Below are 13,446 nucleotides of genomic sequence, written 5' to 3' on the forward strand. Positions count from 1 at the left end.
AAATGTCAAGAGCTCATTAAAAATATAGAAGCAGAGGGAGTGTGAATACAAAAGGCCTGTAGGAAGCGTGTCAGTTCAAGTTACTGAATCCTGGAGCTGCTCTGTAAGCAAACAAGTGCTCCACAACCTGTGTTTCAGTGGAGAGAGGTGGAAACCTTCACATCATAAAGTCTAGCAGCTCGGAAACCTCATCGGGAGGTAGGCTGCTGACCCAGAGTGAGCATCTGAAAGAGGAGATGCCAGAGAGAGAGTTAAATTAAAAAAATTCAGCCAAGATCAGAAATGGGCTGATTTACACCTTCAGCCCCTGACTTAAGGCTGGAGAAAGCCCACGAGATGTGTGTGACACTCCAGCTGAGAAATAGCTCAAGGGTGCATGATTTATAAGTAGAGGTACCCCAAGAGAAGGTTCATGGAGTAAGGGGTAGGAGTTGCTTGATTTCAGGATTTTATTTAGATGCCTAAGGGCCAAGCATAATACCTAAATCCATTTTTTTCCAGGCCATTTGGATCTGAAGTTTCCATTCAGAATCCTCATCTCAGGGTAGGATTTATCCTTTCCGGCCCTCCCTTCTGCAGAATACATTTTGGTTCATGTCTGGCACCACATCAAAGATTTCCAGCACCTGATCTGAAGTAAAACATTAAGAATTGGATACAGCCGGACTTGAAACAACAGCAGCATTATTATAGCAGAAAACCTCCCTGGTGATGTTAATGAGGTCTTTCAAGGGGGCTACCAGCAGGATAATCTCCCCGTGCCCTGCAGACACTGAGCCGGGTGAGGAGGGAAGATGCTTTGGTTTCTCCAAAGCCACTGCTGCAAAGCAAGCAATTATCCGCTGACGAAACATGACCACGGCCGGGGACAGGGGGACAGGGGGAGCCCTTGTGTGATATTTCACGTTTCCTCAGGCGACAATTTCAACACAGCGCATTTTTGTTGTCGCTGGCATTCAAGAGGCTCCAGAAGAGGGGATTAGGGGGTGGGATAAGGCTCGCCTGCCTGTCTGATAAAGCCTAGCTGGAGATAAGGGCCCGCTATGGGTCTAATTTTAAAACTGGCCCCATCATCTTTTGCTTCTTTTGATTCAGAGCCGATTGGTGCTGCCTCGGTAAGAATAATAAGGAATTGGTAAAGGGACTGGGAAGGGCTGGGAGTCTACCTTCCATTTTCCACCCCAGCCACGAAATGAGTCCTCATGGTTTGAAGCATCTCAAGATGCCATGCTTTTGCATTTGAACAGCAAAAGGAGCCAGAAAACTGTCCTCTCAGCAGGGATGGCAGGTACTCAGGGCTCTGGACCTGCCTACTCCACACACATCAATTTTTGGAAAGCTGAAGGAGATATGGGATATACATGCAAAATGGCCAGGTGGACAGAGACCTACTCACCTCCTCTCCTGCCCAAGCATCAGATTATCCATGCCTCCAGGCTTCCCCATAACTGTATTTAGCTCATGATAAGGCTGGAGCATCCCCAGCCAGGGCTCATGGTAGGATAAGTGAAAGATGTCCAGCCTGGCCTTGAACCACACCCACGGCAGTACTTCCATCCAGAGGCTGAGGTTAACCAAAGCTTGTCTGTTCGAGCCTCAAGAATTGCCATTTATTAGTCTGTACTTGCTATAAGTGCCCTGAACAGGAACCCCAGTGTGTCCTTCCCAGGAAAAGCCATCTCTCTGGCCTGGTCAGCTTCAGAGACAGAAAGCTTCATCCCACTGTCTCCATCCTCCTGCTGGCAATACTCAGAGGTGTCACACTGCTCCCGAGCGTTATTGTGTTACTGCATTGAAATGGGGGAGATAGCCAGCTGGTGCAAACCTGTACAGCCATAGTAACTGGCAATAAAACCTCCTGATTTACCCATTAGTGACAATATCCATCTGTTTTAAAGTACAGTTTTTAGAACAAAATCCTTCTTCTGCTCCATGGCTCCCTTTTGCCTCACATTTTTGCCACTAGTGGAAAGGAATAGGGAGGGGGGGGGAGAGGGAAGAAGAGAGGCAAAAGACGGGAAGGGGAAGGCAAATAAAAACATGCACTCAAGGTTAGTAAAGGTATAATAAAGCTGGAAGGCAGTAATGGTCAGTATGGTATAGTTTGGAGAAGTCAGCAATGAACCTCCTGTGTGTAAATCCCACCATGGCTCCCTCCTCATGCTTTGATCATCAAATATGATTCCTAAAACATGCAAGCCCCAAGCAGTGACCCCCCTGGCTATTTCACGCACCACATTAAAACCATGTTGTGAAACCCAGTTAATCCCTCAGTTGGAAACAAAAGGAATGGAGGAAACCATGTAACCACCAGAAGGTGTCAGGAAAGCCCCATGGGACGTGCCATGATCCACTGGGTGGTGATGCCTCCCCAGGCTTGGGAAGAGGTGGGTAACGAGGGATCTGGAGAGACAATGGTGCATGGAGGGGATTAGGGTAGTGAAGAGGAGCTGAGTGACTTGAGACTATGAAAGGGGATGGGATAGATCTCATTTTTCAAATTTCTGCACAAATCAGAAAATGGGCAGGAGACCCTGTTGAGGCTGATATCCCATCCCCACCAGCCGTTATGTGCTGATGGTGGGACATCAAGCCCAGACCTAACAGCTTGGCACATACAGGGTGCAGGGGATCTTTTGACACAGTACTGGCATGTACCTGCACATTGGAGCTCAGCCTCTGTTGGGTCTGTAGGAGCAATATTTTGTGTCTCATTATCCAGTTTTTGATTTCACCAGGACCCTGCTGTGGTCCATGGCAGTGGCCAAGACTTTTCAGCTCTGAATCACGCCAACAGGTCAGCATTCAGCTGCTGCAGTGAAGACCTTAGGCAAGAAATAAGCATGACCATGTGCTATGCATCCCATCACAAGCCCAACTTCTTGCTGTTCCTGAAGGGAGGGCTTTTACCCTCAGGTCTTCTGGTCCTGGAAGACCTTTTCAGACATGCTCACACAATTTCAGCAGAAATTGAATCCAAAGCAACATAGAAAAAAGCAGTCGTATATCCACATGATTAGAGGACTCACAAAGTAACATTCACATTAACAGCAGAAACTCATTTATCTAGAAATATGCCTTGCATTATAACTTTCCAATGCAAGCCTTTGAAAGAAATCTAGGCTGCAAAGAACTGTCATAGCCTTTCAAGAGCTGACAAATATCCAGAAATGTGTCTGCTTCTCCACATGATCCACCCTGTTTAGTCTGAAAAAAATCAGAGTATTTCAGTAACAGTTGTGCCGTGACTTCCCATCTCTATTTCAGCACAAACCGAAGACTTGCCTTCTGATGCTTTTGAGGCCTTCTCCTGTAAAATTTGAAAAGCAGCCTCAGAGCAGGCTGTCAGCTCATGTAGACCTTTGTAAAGTTGGTCTCAGACCTGTTCTTCAGACCATTTCCAGGGGAAGATACATTTTTGCCTCCTCCAATCCCTGCTGTCAAGTTTGTTTTGTTTTGTATTTCAGTCTGCTCCCCAGATTTGCTGTGCACTATACAATGGGGTCACAAAACAGTTGTCTTTGACTAGTGAATAAAGTGACATCTGTGCATGAGAAAGGAATGCTTTTGGTTTTTATCAGGGTCAAGGAGGCTACAGGAGGCCACAACTGGCTATTGATTAATATGATGGAGCCAAACCCAAGGTCCTTCCATACCCCTCTTGTTTTCCTTTACATTCCTTGGCATACCCACAGAATGGTAAATTTTTCCCCATCGTGTTTTCATTTTCAGACCTCCTAAGACCATTTTGAGGTTTTTTGTTATGTGGTATTTCCATATTGCTTCTGGCCTAATGCTCTTTCAGCCAATGTGAAACACCACAAGTCCCCTCTCCACCACCCCAATAAAAGCTGGATCCAGTTGCCTGAGGTCTAACACAGCACAAACAACAGGGACTGAAGGCTGAAACCCCCATTGCCCCAAAGCCAACTTAGCTCGGCACTAACTTTGACATGAATGCCATAGATCTGTGGCATAGGTTTTCATGCAGGGAAGAAAAGGCTTCTTTCCCCATTGACTGCAGGGGCTTTTCATGGCCACTGGTGCATGCCCTCAGACGGGTTATTAGTGGTGGGTGGAACCATGTTGATAGGCACATTTATCTTTATAATGCCGAAAAAACAATAAAGTCTGTCTTTCCTTCTGCAGCCTTGACCCTGCAGCACTCAATGCCAAGCTGTAATGGGAAGGGGACATAAGACAGCTGGACCATGCCCAGAAAGCTAAAGAAAATCACTAGTTTCAAACCCAGCAAGGCTGTGAGGAGGGAATGGGATTTGCTTCTAGGACAAAATCCTGCTCCCTGAAAAGCCCCATTCATGGAGGGTCCAACGTTGTGTTTCCACACCTAAGGTATTTGATTGGTTTCCCGGCCATTGACTCTGCCATGGTCATCTGTTTCAAAAGCCTTGACAAGGCAAGCTGAAAAGAATCCCTCCAAAAGCACCTTGGGGAACATCCCATTGCTTTTAAAATAAGACAGGGCAGAGCAAGAGAAAATACACTGTAAAGAGTAATTCTGCCTCAGTAAGACAAATGGATCAAAATTCTCCTAGGTATTTTCCAGCTCTCACTGCTGGGAAACTTGAGCCTAGACCCCAGATGCTTTATAGCTCTGGGTGTCTCCTGTGCTATGGAGTCACACAGGTTTACCCTGACTGAAGATTTGACCCTCATGTTGGAGCCGGTTGAGGAGCAACAGTGCCTTCTAAAGCACCTCACAACTTGTTGGTGTCACCACAGGTGAGTGGGACACAGTCATGTGGTCAAGGGCAGCCATTGCCTTTGGGATAGTAGGGTCCTTCCCATTTACCTCAGTAAACTTTTTCTGAGTCTTTCTTTTTTTTTCCTGGGATAAGTGTTGATTATGCATATATCAGCCCCAGAACACACAGGAGCAGGAAGGGTCTTGCACCTTGTGTAGTCACCTACAACAGGAATTTCCTTGGCTATCCCCAAAGCTGAAGAGAAGAGCAAGTTGAATGTGTAAAGCAACATGAAGGGAGACAATCTTGACAATCTGGCCACACCATAATTTTGTGATGTGAGTTGTCAAAATCTATTGCATAAATGTGTGCTGCAGTCCTCCTTTTTATAAGGAAATTTAACTAAGTGGAGTTTTTTAGATTCTTACTAACTAAAAAAGCTGCATGGGGTGTAGCAAGTGTGATGCATGTGCTTCTTGCTTTCCCTGCCTCTGCTTCTGATTCTTTCCGTGGCCAGGCATTGCTCCCCTGAACATTTCCCCAGTCCTGTGAGCGTGACTCTCTGTCTGTGTCCTACTCTCTGTAGGACCAGGTGGGCAGTGCCAGCCCCTCTCATCCGAATGTCATTCATCCCATGGGTAAACCCTAAATATTGCTACCAAGCAGTCATTGAAGCAAGACTCAAGTCACTTCAAGACAGCGACAACAATGAAGGAGGTTCCCCCCAGCTTGCCAAACTGGACATATTCCAGAGGTGCATCCTCAGATGAGGCCTTCTCTGCATCACCAGGTTAAGCCGTGTATATCATTACCACAGGGCATGGGAATGCTAAAAGTTACAAGCATTCAACAGTAGGATCCTAATTAATTCTGCATATCTCAACACACTGGACATGTTGCCTTTGGGCTCAAAACGTGGCCTACATTCATCTCTCCGTACCAGGGGCAGATTCCACCTCCCACAGCTGCTTCTTACCAATTATCTTTCTTCTTGGTTTGGAGAGCAGGGTCTTTCTCTTGGGTTTGGTCAGAGGAAACAGAGGAGTTCCATGGGTGTTTCTGTGTGGGTCTGTCCATATTTGCTATGTGCAAACACAGGAATGAGGTGCAGCCCACAGCTCAGCACAGTCCAACTAGTACACAAATTAGGGGAAGTAAATTGCTCATACTTGTAGGACATATTTCCTCACAGAGAAATTAATTTTGACCTTCTGCTAAACTGCTAAATACATTCTTGTGTTTGGGAGAGGGTTGGGATTTCTTTAACTTTCTCCAGATGAAGAGTATTAAGCAGGGGGCATAGGCAGTGGATATTTGTTCAGAAGACTTCCCAGGCGAGTTTCTCAAGCCTGTCCTCTGCAGTGAGCTCAGCAAAGTGGGCTTAATATGTTTCTTTTCCAACTCGTGACTGCAGTTGTGTTTCTGTTCAGGAGCCTCTAAGCGCCAAGAAGTTGAAGAGGATGGTGCCAAAAGATGTGGCAGGTGAAAGAAACAGTCCATGGATGAGAGTGTTAGAAATGTTGAACTCCTTCCTGGCAAGCATTTATAAATTACTGCTTCAATGTTATAGTTTGTAGACCTGGGGCCATGAAGATAGGGTGATGCCGTGCCCAGTCCAGCCATTGGAACCAGACAGGAGGTCTGCCATGAAGCAAGTGGGGACAAAACTTTACTCTGCACCCAAGAGCTGTGTGTGCTGAGCTCTGCTCTCAGCTGGGGACAACCAGAGCTCTCCTTCACATTTCAGTGCACCTTACCTTAGGAGGACCCTGTTTTGGCCTCCTGACTGTGCCGTGCAAAGTGTGCTTAAGTAAGGGGGGACAGCCAAATTTGTACCAGACCCCTGAGCAATCCCATGTCTTGTCTCAGACTCTGGCAAGGAACAAATGCGTCAGGAAAACTGCAAGAAAATCCAGAATAAGCAAACGTGGATCAATAGCAGGAATTTCTTTCTAACTTCCAGCAAATATTGACTTAAACCCCTGAAGCAGACATGGACAAATATTGCCTCATCAGACCTTTTGAAGGAATTAAAAAACATCTTGCCAATGGAAAAAGAAATTCTACACTTTTTTATTTGCTTCTATTTGAATGTTCTCCTTTTTTTTTTCTTGTGAAAAGAAAGCTCAAGTATTTTAAGTTTTGGTCTCTGTGTTCAAAAATCCTCCTGCCACCCTCAAATTAAAAACACCACAACATTTTAAAATCAGCATTCCCTGTAAAGGCAACTGAAGTTTTACATCAGACTTATAGTGGAGAATCAGGATTTACGTCTGTTCAGAATCTCTGATTTTCTTTGTAATGTGGAATATAATTATCTTAATTCCTGATGCTCTCATTATCTGCATAAACATCCACTACCATGGCAATACTGTGCCAGGGTCACAACACATTATTACAGCATGTTTAATTTCTTCCTGAGGCTGATAATCTCCCAAATAGTCAGTCTTGACATTTAAACAGGGAGGTATGTGTGGCAAGAAACTCAAATACATCCAACATGGAAGCTGGCTGAATAAACAAAATCAGGCCAAAAAATTCTCAAAGTGCAACAAGGAGGAGGCTGAAAAAGAGAGAAGGGTGGGGGGGTGGTTCAACCAATAACTTTTACATCTGTATCAGCTACCTATAACACCAGAATGCTCAACTGCAGAAGAGTTATAACGATGCAAACCTGTGGCTGGCAAAACCATTATCTCATGGCTATTCAGGTCTCCTATCCCAGGGCTACTGCTAGGAAATGAGTTGAGCCTCTTCTTTAACTTTCCTGCATCCACTGTTGGCTCTCAATGCCATGCAGGTACATTATCTTCTCCCTCAGCCCCTGCTCCACAACATACTTCTGTTTAAGTAAATTACCCTTTACAGGATGTTGTGATGTGAATGTCAGTCCTGCAGCGTAAATTAAAAATTATTGACCTACACATCTGTACCCAAAATGACCAAAGATCGCAGAGTTTTTTGGTGGGAAATGTATCTCTAATCCATTTTCTGGTAGGTCAGAAAGCTGCTGCCATCACCAGCCTTCCCTTAGAACTGTTCCCTGCAGAGACACTGGGATCCCAGGGAGATAGTGACGGCATTGCTCCCTGCCCCTGGAGTGCATCCCTCCATCTCCAGCAGGCAGGGGGTCTCTGGGTGCCTGGTGGGTTACTGGGTAGATGAAGTTACTGGGTTACTGTGTGCTGCTGGGTGGAGAAAGGCTCCAGGGCTACTGGTGCTAAATGCATGGTTTGCAGTGGTTGGGATGGTCCATGTCACCCCCACAGCAGCCCCCAGTCTGTTGGGCTGTGCTGTGAACAGCTGCCACGGTTGCCTGGATACACCCATAAATTTTACTGAGCAGCAGAGGCTTTGATCCCAGATAATCCTTGTAGGGAAGCAGCTTCTGATCATGGCTTCTGCAGAGTTCACATTCTCCTATCAAATGTCCACAGGTCACAGCCAACGTGGCCCTGGGCTTTCTCAGATGCCCCCATGTCAGGACTTGGGACCCTTTTAACAATCTTATACCAGCTGCTTTTGCATCTCCAACTTCTCAACCCATTCCTGTCCAGGGGAGCAACTCTTCCTCCTTCCTTCCTGCTTTCCTCTTATCAGCACCTTCCCATGGTCTTCCCTGTTTCATCAGCACAGGCCATTTTTGTGGGATCTTCTTCCACAATCCCCCTCTAACTACTAAAAGCCTCCAGAGGATTAAACCTGTGGAAATGAATTTCACTAACAATATACTGAATAACTCAAGTGAAAATTTAATTGACAAGTAACAGCAGAGACCTGCCTCTGAGTACCAGCCTCAGGGCAGGAATTTGCCACAGATATTTCAAACATTTAAATTCTACTTCTTTTTTTCTCTTTTAGTTGCCTAATTCCAAGATCTCAGTGAAGTTCAGAGGTGAGTGGTTGTCTCCCCAAAGAGATAATCAAGGTTTTGAAACAGAGAGAGCTCTTCTTGCCTGGGAGCTGCACTCCATCTCAGGCTTGTTGGGTCTTCATGGAGTGAGTGAGTGCCATAGCTATGGAGTTTCTTACACTTCCCTTGGCAGTATTTGGTGGTGACCACTATTGAAGACAATCTGTCAAATCTGGGTCAAAGTAGCACAGCAATTTCCCTGATCCTACATAAGTTTGTTACTGGGTTTGGTCATCTCTTCGGCATTCTCACCTTCTTAAAGCTGTAAAGTCCTCTGCACTCTGCAATGATCAAAGATTCCAGTCCCAGAATGGCCAACTGAAGATAATTCTGGATGATATCACCCAGTCCTCAACTCTCTTCCTTCCTTACCCCATACAGGTTAGCTGTCAGCTTCTAGATAAATCCTCCTTCAACAGCTCATGGGCTATTGAATTGCAGCCACTAGCTGACAGGGTTACAGGACTTCCCTTGGACAGGATGGACAGAGTGGTAGGGCACAATCATAACACCCAGACATGGGCAGACATGATAACTCTGCAGATGGCTCTCCACAGCTGCTACTCCACTTGAGGCAGAAAGTGGGATAGAAGTCTTTGCACCCAGCTCTGCTATAAGGATGTCTCCTGTTACGCAAGGTTTGTGTTAAGGAGAACATTTCTTATTACATCAACCTGCTACTGTTTAGTAGACGAGGTTTCCATCACACCAGGACCCCTTTAGGTCTGAAATAGAAGCAACAACATTCTGTGGTGGTTACACCTCACTAACAAGTGCTCGGAGCTGAACTAGATGTGATAATTGACTGAAAGAAAAGTGAAGTGCAAGCTGCTCAGTAATTAAAGGAAGAGGGTGGTAAGATGGTTTATTTCTCATGGGAAAAAGAGGGAGTTTATTGCCTGTGAGACATGGAGAGTGTGATGGTTTGATGGGGAAGGGAGAGAGTTGTGGTTTCTCAGGCACTTTTACTTCTTAGTTAAAAAACATCACAAAGAAGAAAGTGCAGAAAAGAAAAACTCATCAGATGCCTTTTCTCCTCCCAGGCCTGAGTCATACACTGGGATTCCTCTATGGAAGAAGCCAATCTCAAACCAACACAGAACAAAACAACCTCCAAAACACAGAAACTCTAATCCATTTTAATTGGTTTTAAAATTATCTTTAAGTATCACTATCTCACTGGTGTGTCTTCAGATATTCTCCAAGCCAGCTACTTAATTAAAATTACTGTAGTCAGAAGGGATTTTATTTTTCTTTGAACACTGTTTGAAGACCCTATCACTAGAGCCCCAGGTTGCTGCCAAGGGCCTGGGGAAGAAATACCATCCACCTGCTGCTTCCTTACACCACTCTATCTTTATTTATGGTAAACTTTAAGGAGCTGGGCTGAAACCAAACACCAGGCTGACACTTGACACCAGCATGGAGCCAGACTCTGGGTGATTTACACTGGGGAGCAAAGCCAAAGGGAAATACGACTGCACAAAGGGAAAGGGTTGGCACTGCTGAGTACGGATGTGTGCAATCAGCCAGCACCTTAGTAGAGGTAATCCATTTTGGAGCAATAATTTTGCTCCTCCTATATCCTTTTTATTTTCTGTATGCTAACATAAAAATCTCCGATGGCCTCTATCCACAGTTACTTCACATTTCTCAAGGTCATCGACACCCAAAAAGTGAAAGATTAGATCACTGCCTCCAGGCTTGTATCTCAATTACCCAACTGCAAACCTTGAGTGACGCCAGTCGTCTGGCAGCAGACTGTGGTCCATGAATACATGAAATAGACCTGTGTGTGGCCAGGCAAGGAGTGGAGCCCAAGTATGTGCAATAGTTTTCAGATTTCATTGTATTCCCACACAACCTTGTGCCCTGTAGCTGCACCATTAACCTCTGAACTCTTCATGACCATAACACCCATGTTTGGGACAAATACAGCTCGAGAGCTAAGCCACCTAACCAACCTGGATACCTTGGTATCACCACCACAATACTGAGGACTGCGAACATCTTAAACTATGGTTAAATGGCATTACTTGTATAGCTTAACGTCCCAATATTTGTCTTTTGTAAAAACTGTAGACTGTAAAAGATTTTGGCCTTTGAATATGCAAAAGTGTTTAAAAAATTTGTAACTCCTGTCCATGTTTTTAAAGGATGATAATGCTTTATAATTCTGAGAGGGTTTCTTAGCACTAGGCTTTCATCAGGGACTTCTTTTGCTTTGTGCGGCTGGTTGTTGGGGGCGGGAGATTGGTTTTGGGGAGTTAATGCTGCTGCAGCTGCTTGATATGGGACTGGAAAGGCTGAATCACTCTTTGGGTTGCAGTCCAAAACTTCCCACAAACTGGTCTTGTCCCAGCAGGGGACAGAGCTTGACATTGTATGAAAAATCCCAAAGGTGAGTGGGGGGAGAATTGAAGTGGGTTTGTCGTAGCTTTTTCTTTCCGCAAATTCCAGTCTAAGAAATAAGAAAATAAGAAATAAGAAGACATCTACATCAGTCTATCCACCCCTTGTAGGGACCACGCCAAAACAAAGGAAGGACTAGACTTGGTGCTATTGATACTAATCAATGCAGACGCACAGCAAGGACCTGGAACTACTCATGGACAAGGTGGTGCCAGATACTCTGCCCATGGTTTGCAGCTAAGGTCAACCAGGCAACAGCAAGAAGCCTAGCAGGAGCTGCAGGTGTTTTGGGGTTCTTTGAAGATGTGTTGGTCATGATAGGCTCCATCAGGACCTGAATTTTCAACATGACATTTTCAGAACCATCAGGGGTGCAGGAGGTCTGGGTCCTGGGTGTATCAGCTTGCATTCAACCAGTTCATCATGGGAAGCCAGTGTGGTCTCTAGGCTTTGCCAATGCTGATCTAGACCTAAAAATCCTCCTCCCTTGACCTAGATGTTTTCTGTGAAGTAGAAAAACTTGAGTAACACATAACTTGAGTGTCAAACTGTTGCATCTGTAGAGTGCAAACACTTGATGGAAAGCCTGAAATGATGTGAGGCGCTAAAATGTCATTTGAATTCAGGTTTAGATGGCTAGAGCATGATATTGCAGCACTGTCAGGCCTGCAAGTTGTATTGATTGGATCTGCAGGTTAATTAATGTTCTGTGAAACACATGGTGGCAGTGCTGAATGCTGATCCTCAGCGGACGCAACTTGATCTTCAGTTGGTGAAAACCCTAATTTCAGCCCAGCTGAGATTCAATGTGTACAGTCCCTGGTGACCCCTCCATACAATAAAAGTAAATAGCTAGGAGAAAAAAATCACACCGCTTGCCCATGGCTCCTGCAGCCCCCTCTGCAATCACCTTGGCTCTTCGCAAAGGGGGGTCTCTCAAACCCTGCCTATCATTTTTAGAATTATTAATCTCCATTCTCGCTGAGAACAAAGGGACCTACAGCGAGCTTTGCAATCAGTGAGGAAAACCAAGAAAAAGAGCGAGCAACCTTTCATTGTATACACCATCAGTCATGGGCTACTGGTTTATGGTAAAGAGCTGACAGGCAGTTGTGCCAGAACCAGAAGGGTCCTAGCTGTAGGCACAGCTTGTTAGAAATGACCTGGGAGCTGTGAAAACTCTCCTCCTTTGAAACAAGTACAAAATAGTTTGATTTTTTGCTCCATTTACTATGGGCTCAGCAGGAGCTGGAGATGGGTGCCAAAGTGAAACCAAGCGAAAATCACTCAGCCGAGTCTTCCCCATGCCTCCGCTGATCGCCAGGGCATTTGGTTACAGAAGCATGAGTTCCTCTTGCTCGTGCCAAACATATTGCTAGGGGGTGAGTAATTTTGCCTTTATAAATTGAGCCATCACTGGGGGTAGAGAGACAGCAACGCAGAATTACACACATTTCTCCCAGTCCTTCTCACTCTGATATCTCTGGAGAGATCTGGGTTTGGTAATATTGCTCAAAGCACTTTCATTTTAAACATTGACCTGGGCTCCAAAAAACAAATTCCCAAGCTGAGATTTTGGAGCTGGGAGAGATGACCTTTCTTTAATGCAGCTCTTTGCTCTGAGGTGGAGAAACATGATTTTGCTTATTCAGAAACTGGTGCTTGAGGGAGTTGATTGAAGTGCTCAAGATTTCCCATGGAGAGAAACAGGTTGAATAACAGCAGTTACGGTTCACTTTTTTCTTAGCATTTTAGAACTTGAAAAATTAGTAGGAGTCTTTTTTCTCCGGTGTTAAAGATGTTTGCATAACGTCCAGCATGACTGAGGATTAATTCTGTCAGCATCTCTGTTTTATCACATCAGATCTTTTTTATATTTATTTTGCCATTTCCATCTTCCATCACATCTGAGGAAAAAGACAATTGACAGGTCCTAATTTCCACTCTATTCTGCTTAAATCAAATAAGGCTAATTTATAACAACTCAGTAATTCACATTTATTTTCTTAATGGGAAAACTTAAATCCCTCTCTGCTCATCTTTCTAAAAACAGTTCAAATTATTTCCTGAGCAAAATCAATCCAGGAATACACAGTTGTAATGGAAGAGATTGTACCTCTTCCTCTTCACCTGAACAGATATGAAGGAAAATTATAAATAAAATACTAGTATTATAAATTGTTTTGCTCATCAAAGTGGGGGGAAAGGGGAAGGACAACTGAAGACTGAAGATTTGGATCATAGCTTCAGAGAAACACATCCTACTGCTTTTCCCCTGGGAAAGGATTTTCATTATATGTCCTTATACTAATTATCTGTAAGTGGACTTCTTCCCCATCTTTCTTATGATTATGCTATGATTATCATTTCCAAAGCAGACAATATTTTAGCAAACAACAACTTGGCAACAGGGAG

The sequence above is a fragment of the Mesitornis unicolor genome, unplaced genomic scaffold, assembly GCF_000695765.1.
Source record: "Mesitornis unicolor isolate BGI_N332 unplaced genomic scaffold, ASM69576v1 scaffold15087, whole genome shotgun sequence".
In the NCBI taxonomy this organism is placed as follows: Eukaryota; Metazoa; Chordata; class Aves; order Mesitornithiformes; family Mesitornithidae; genus Mesitornis; species Mesitornis unicolor.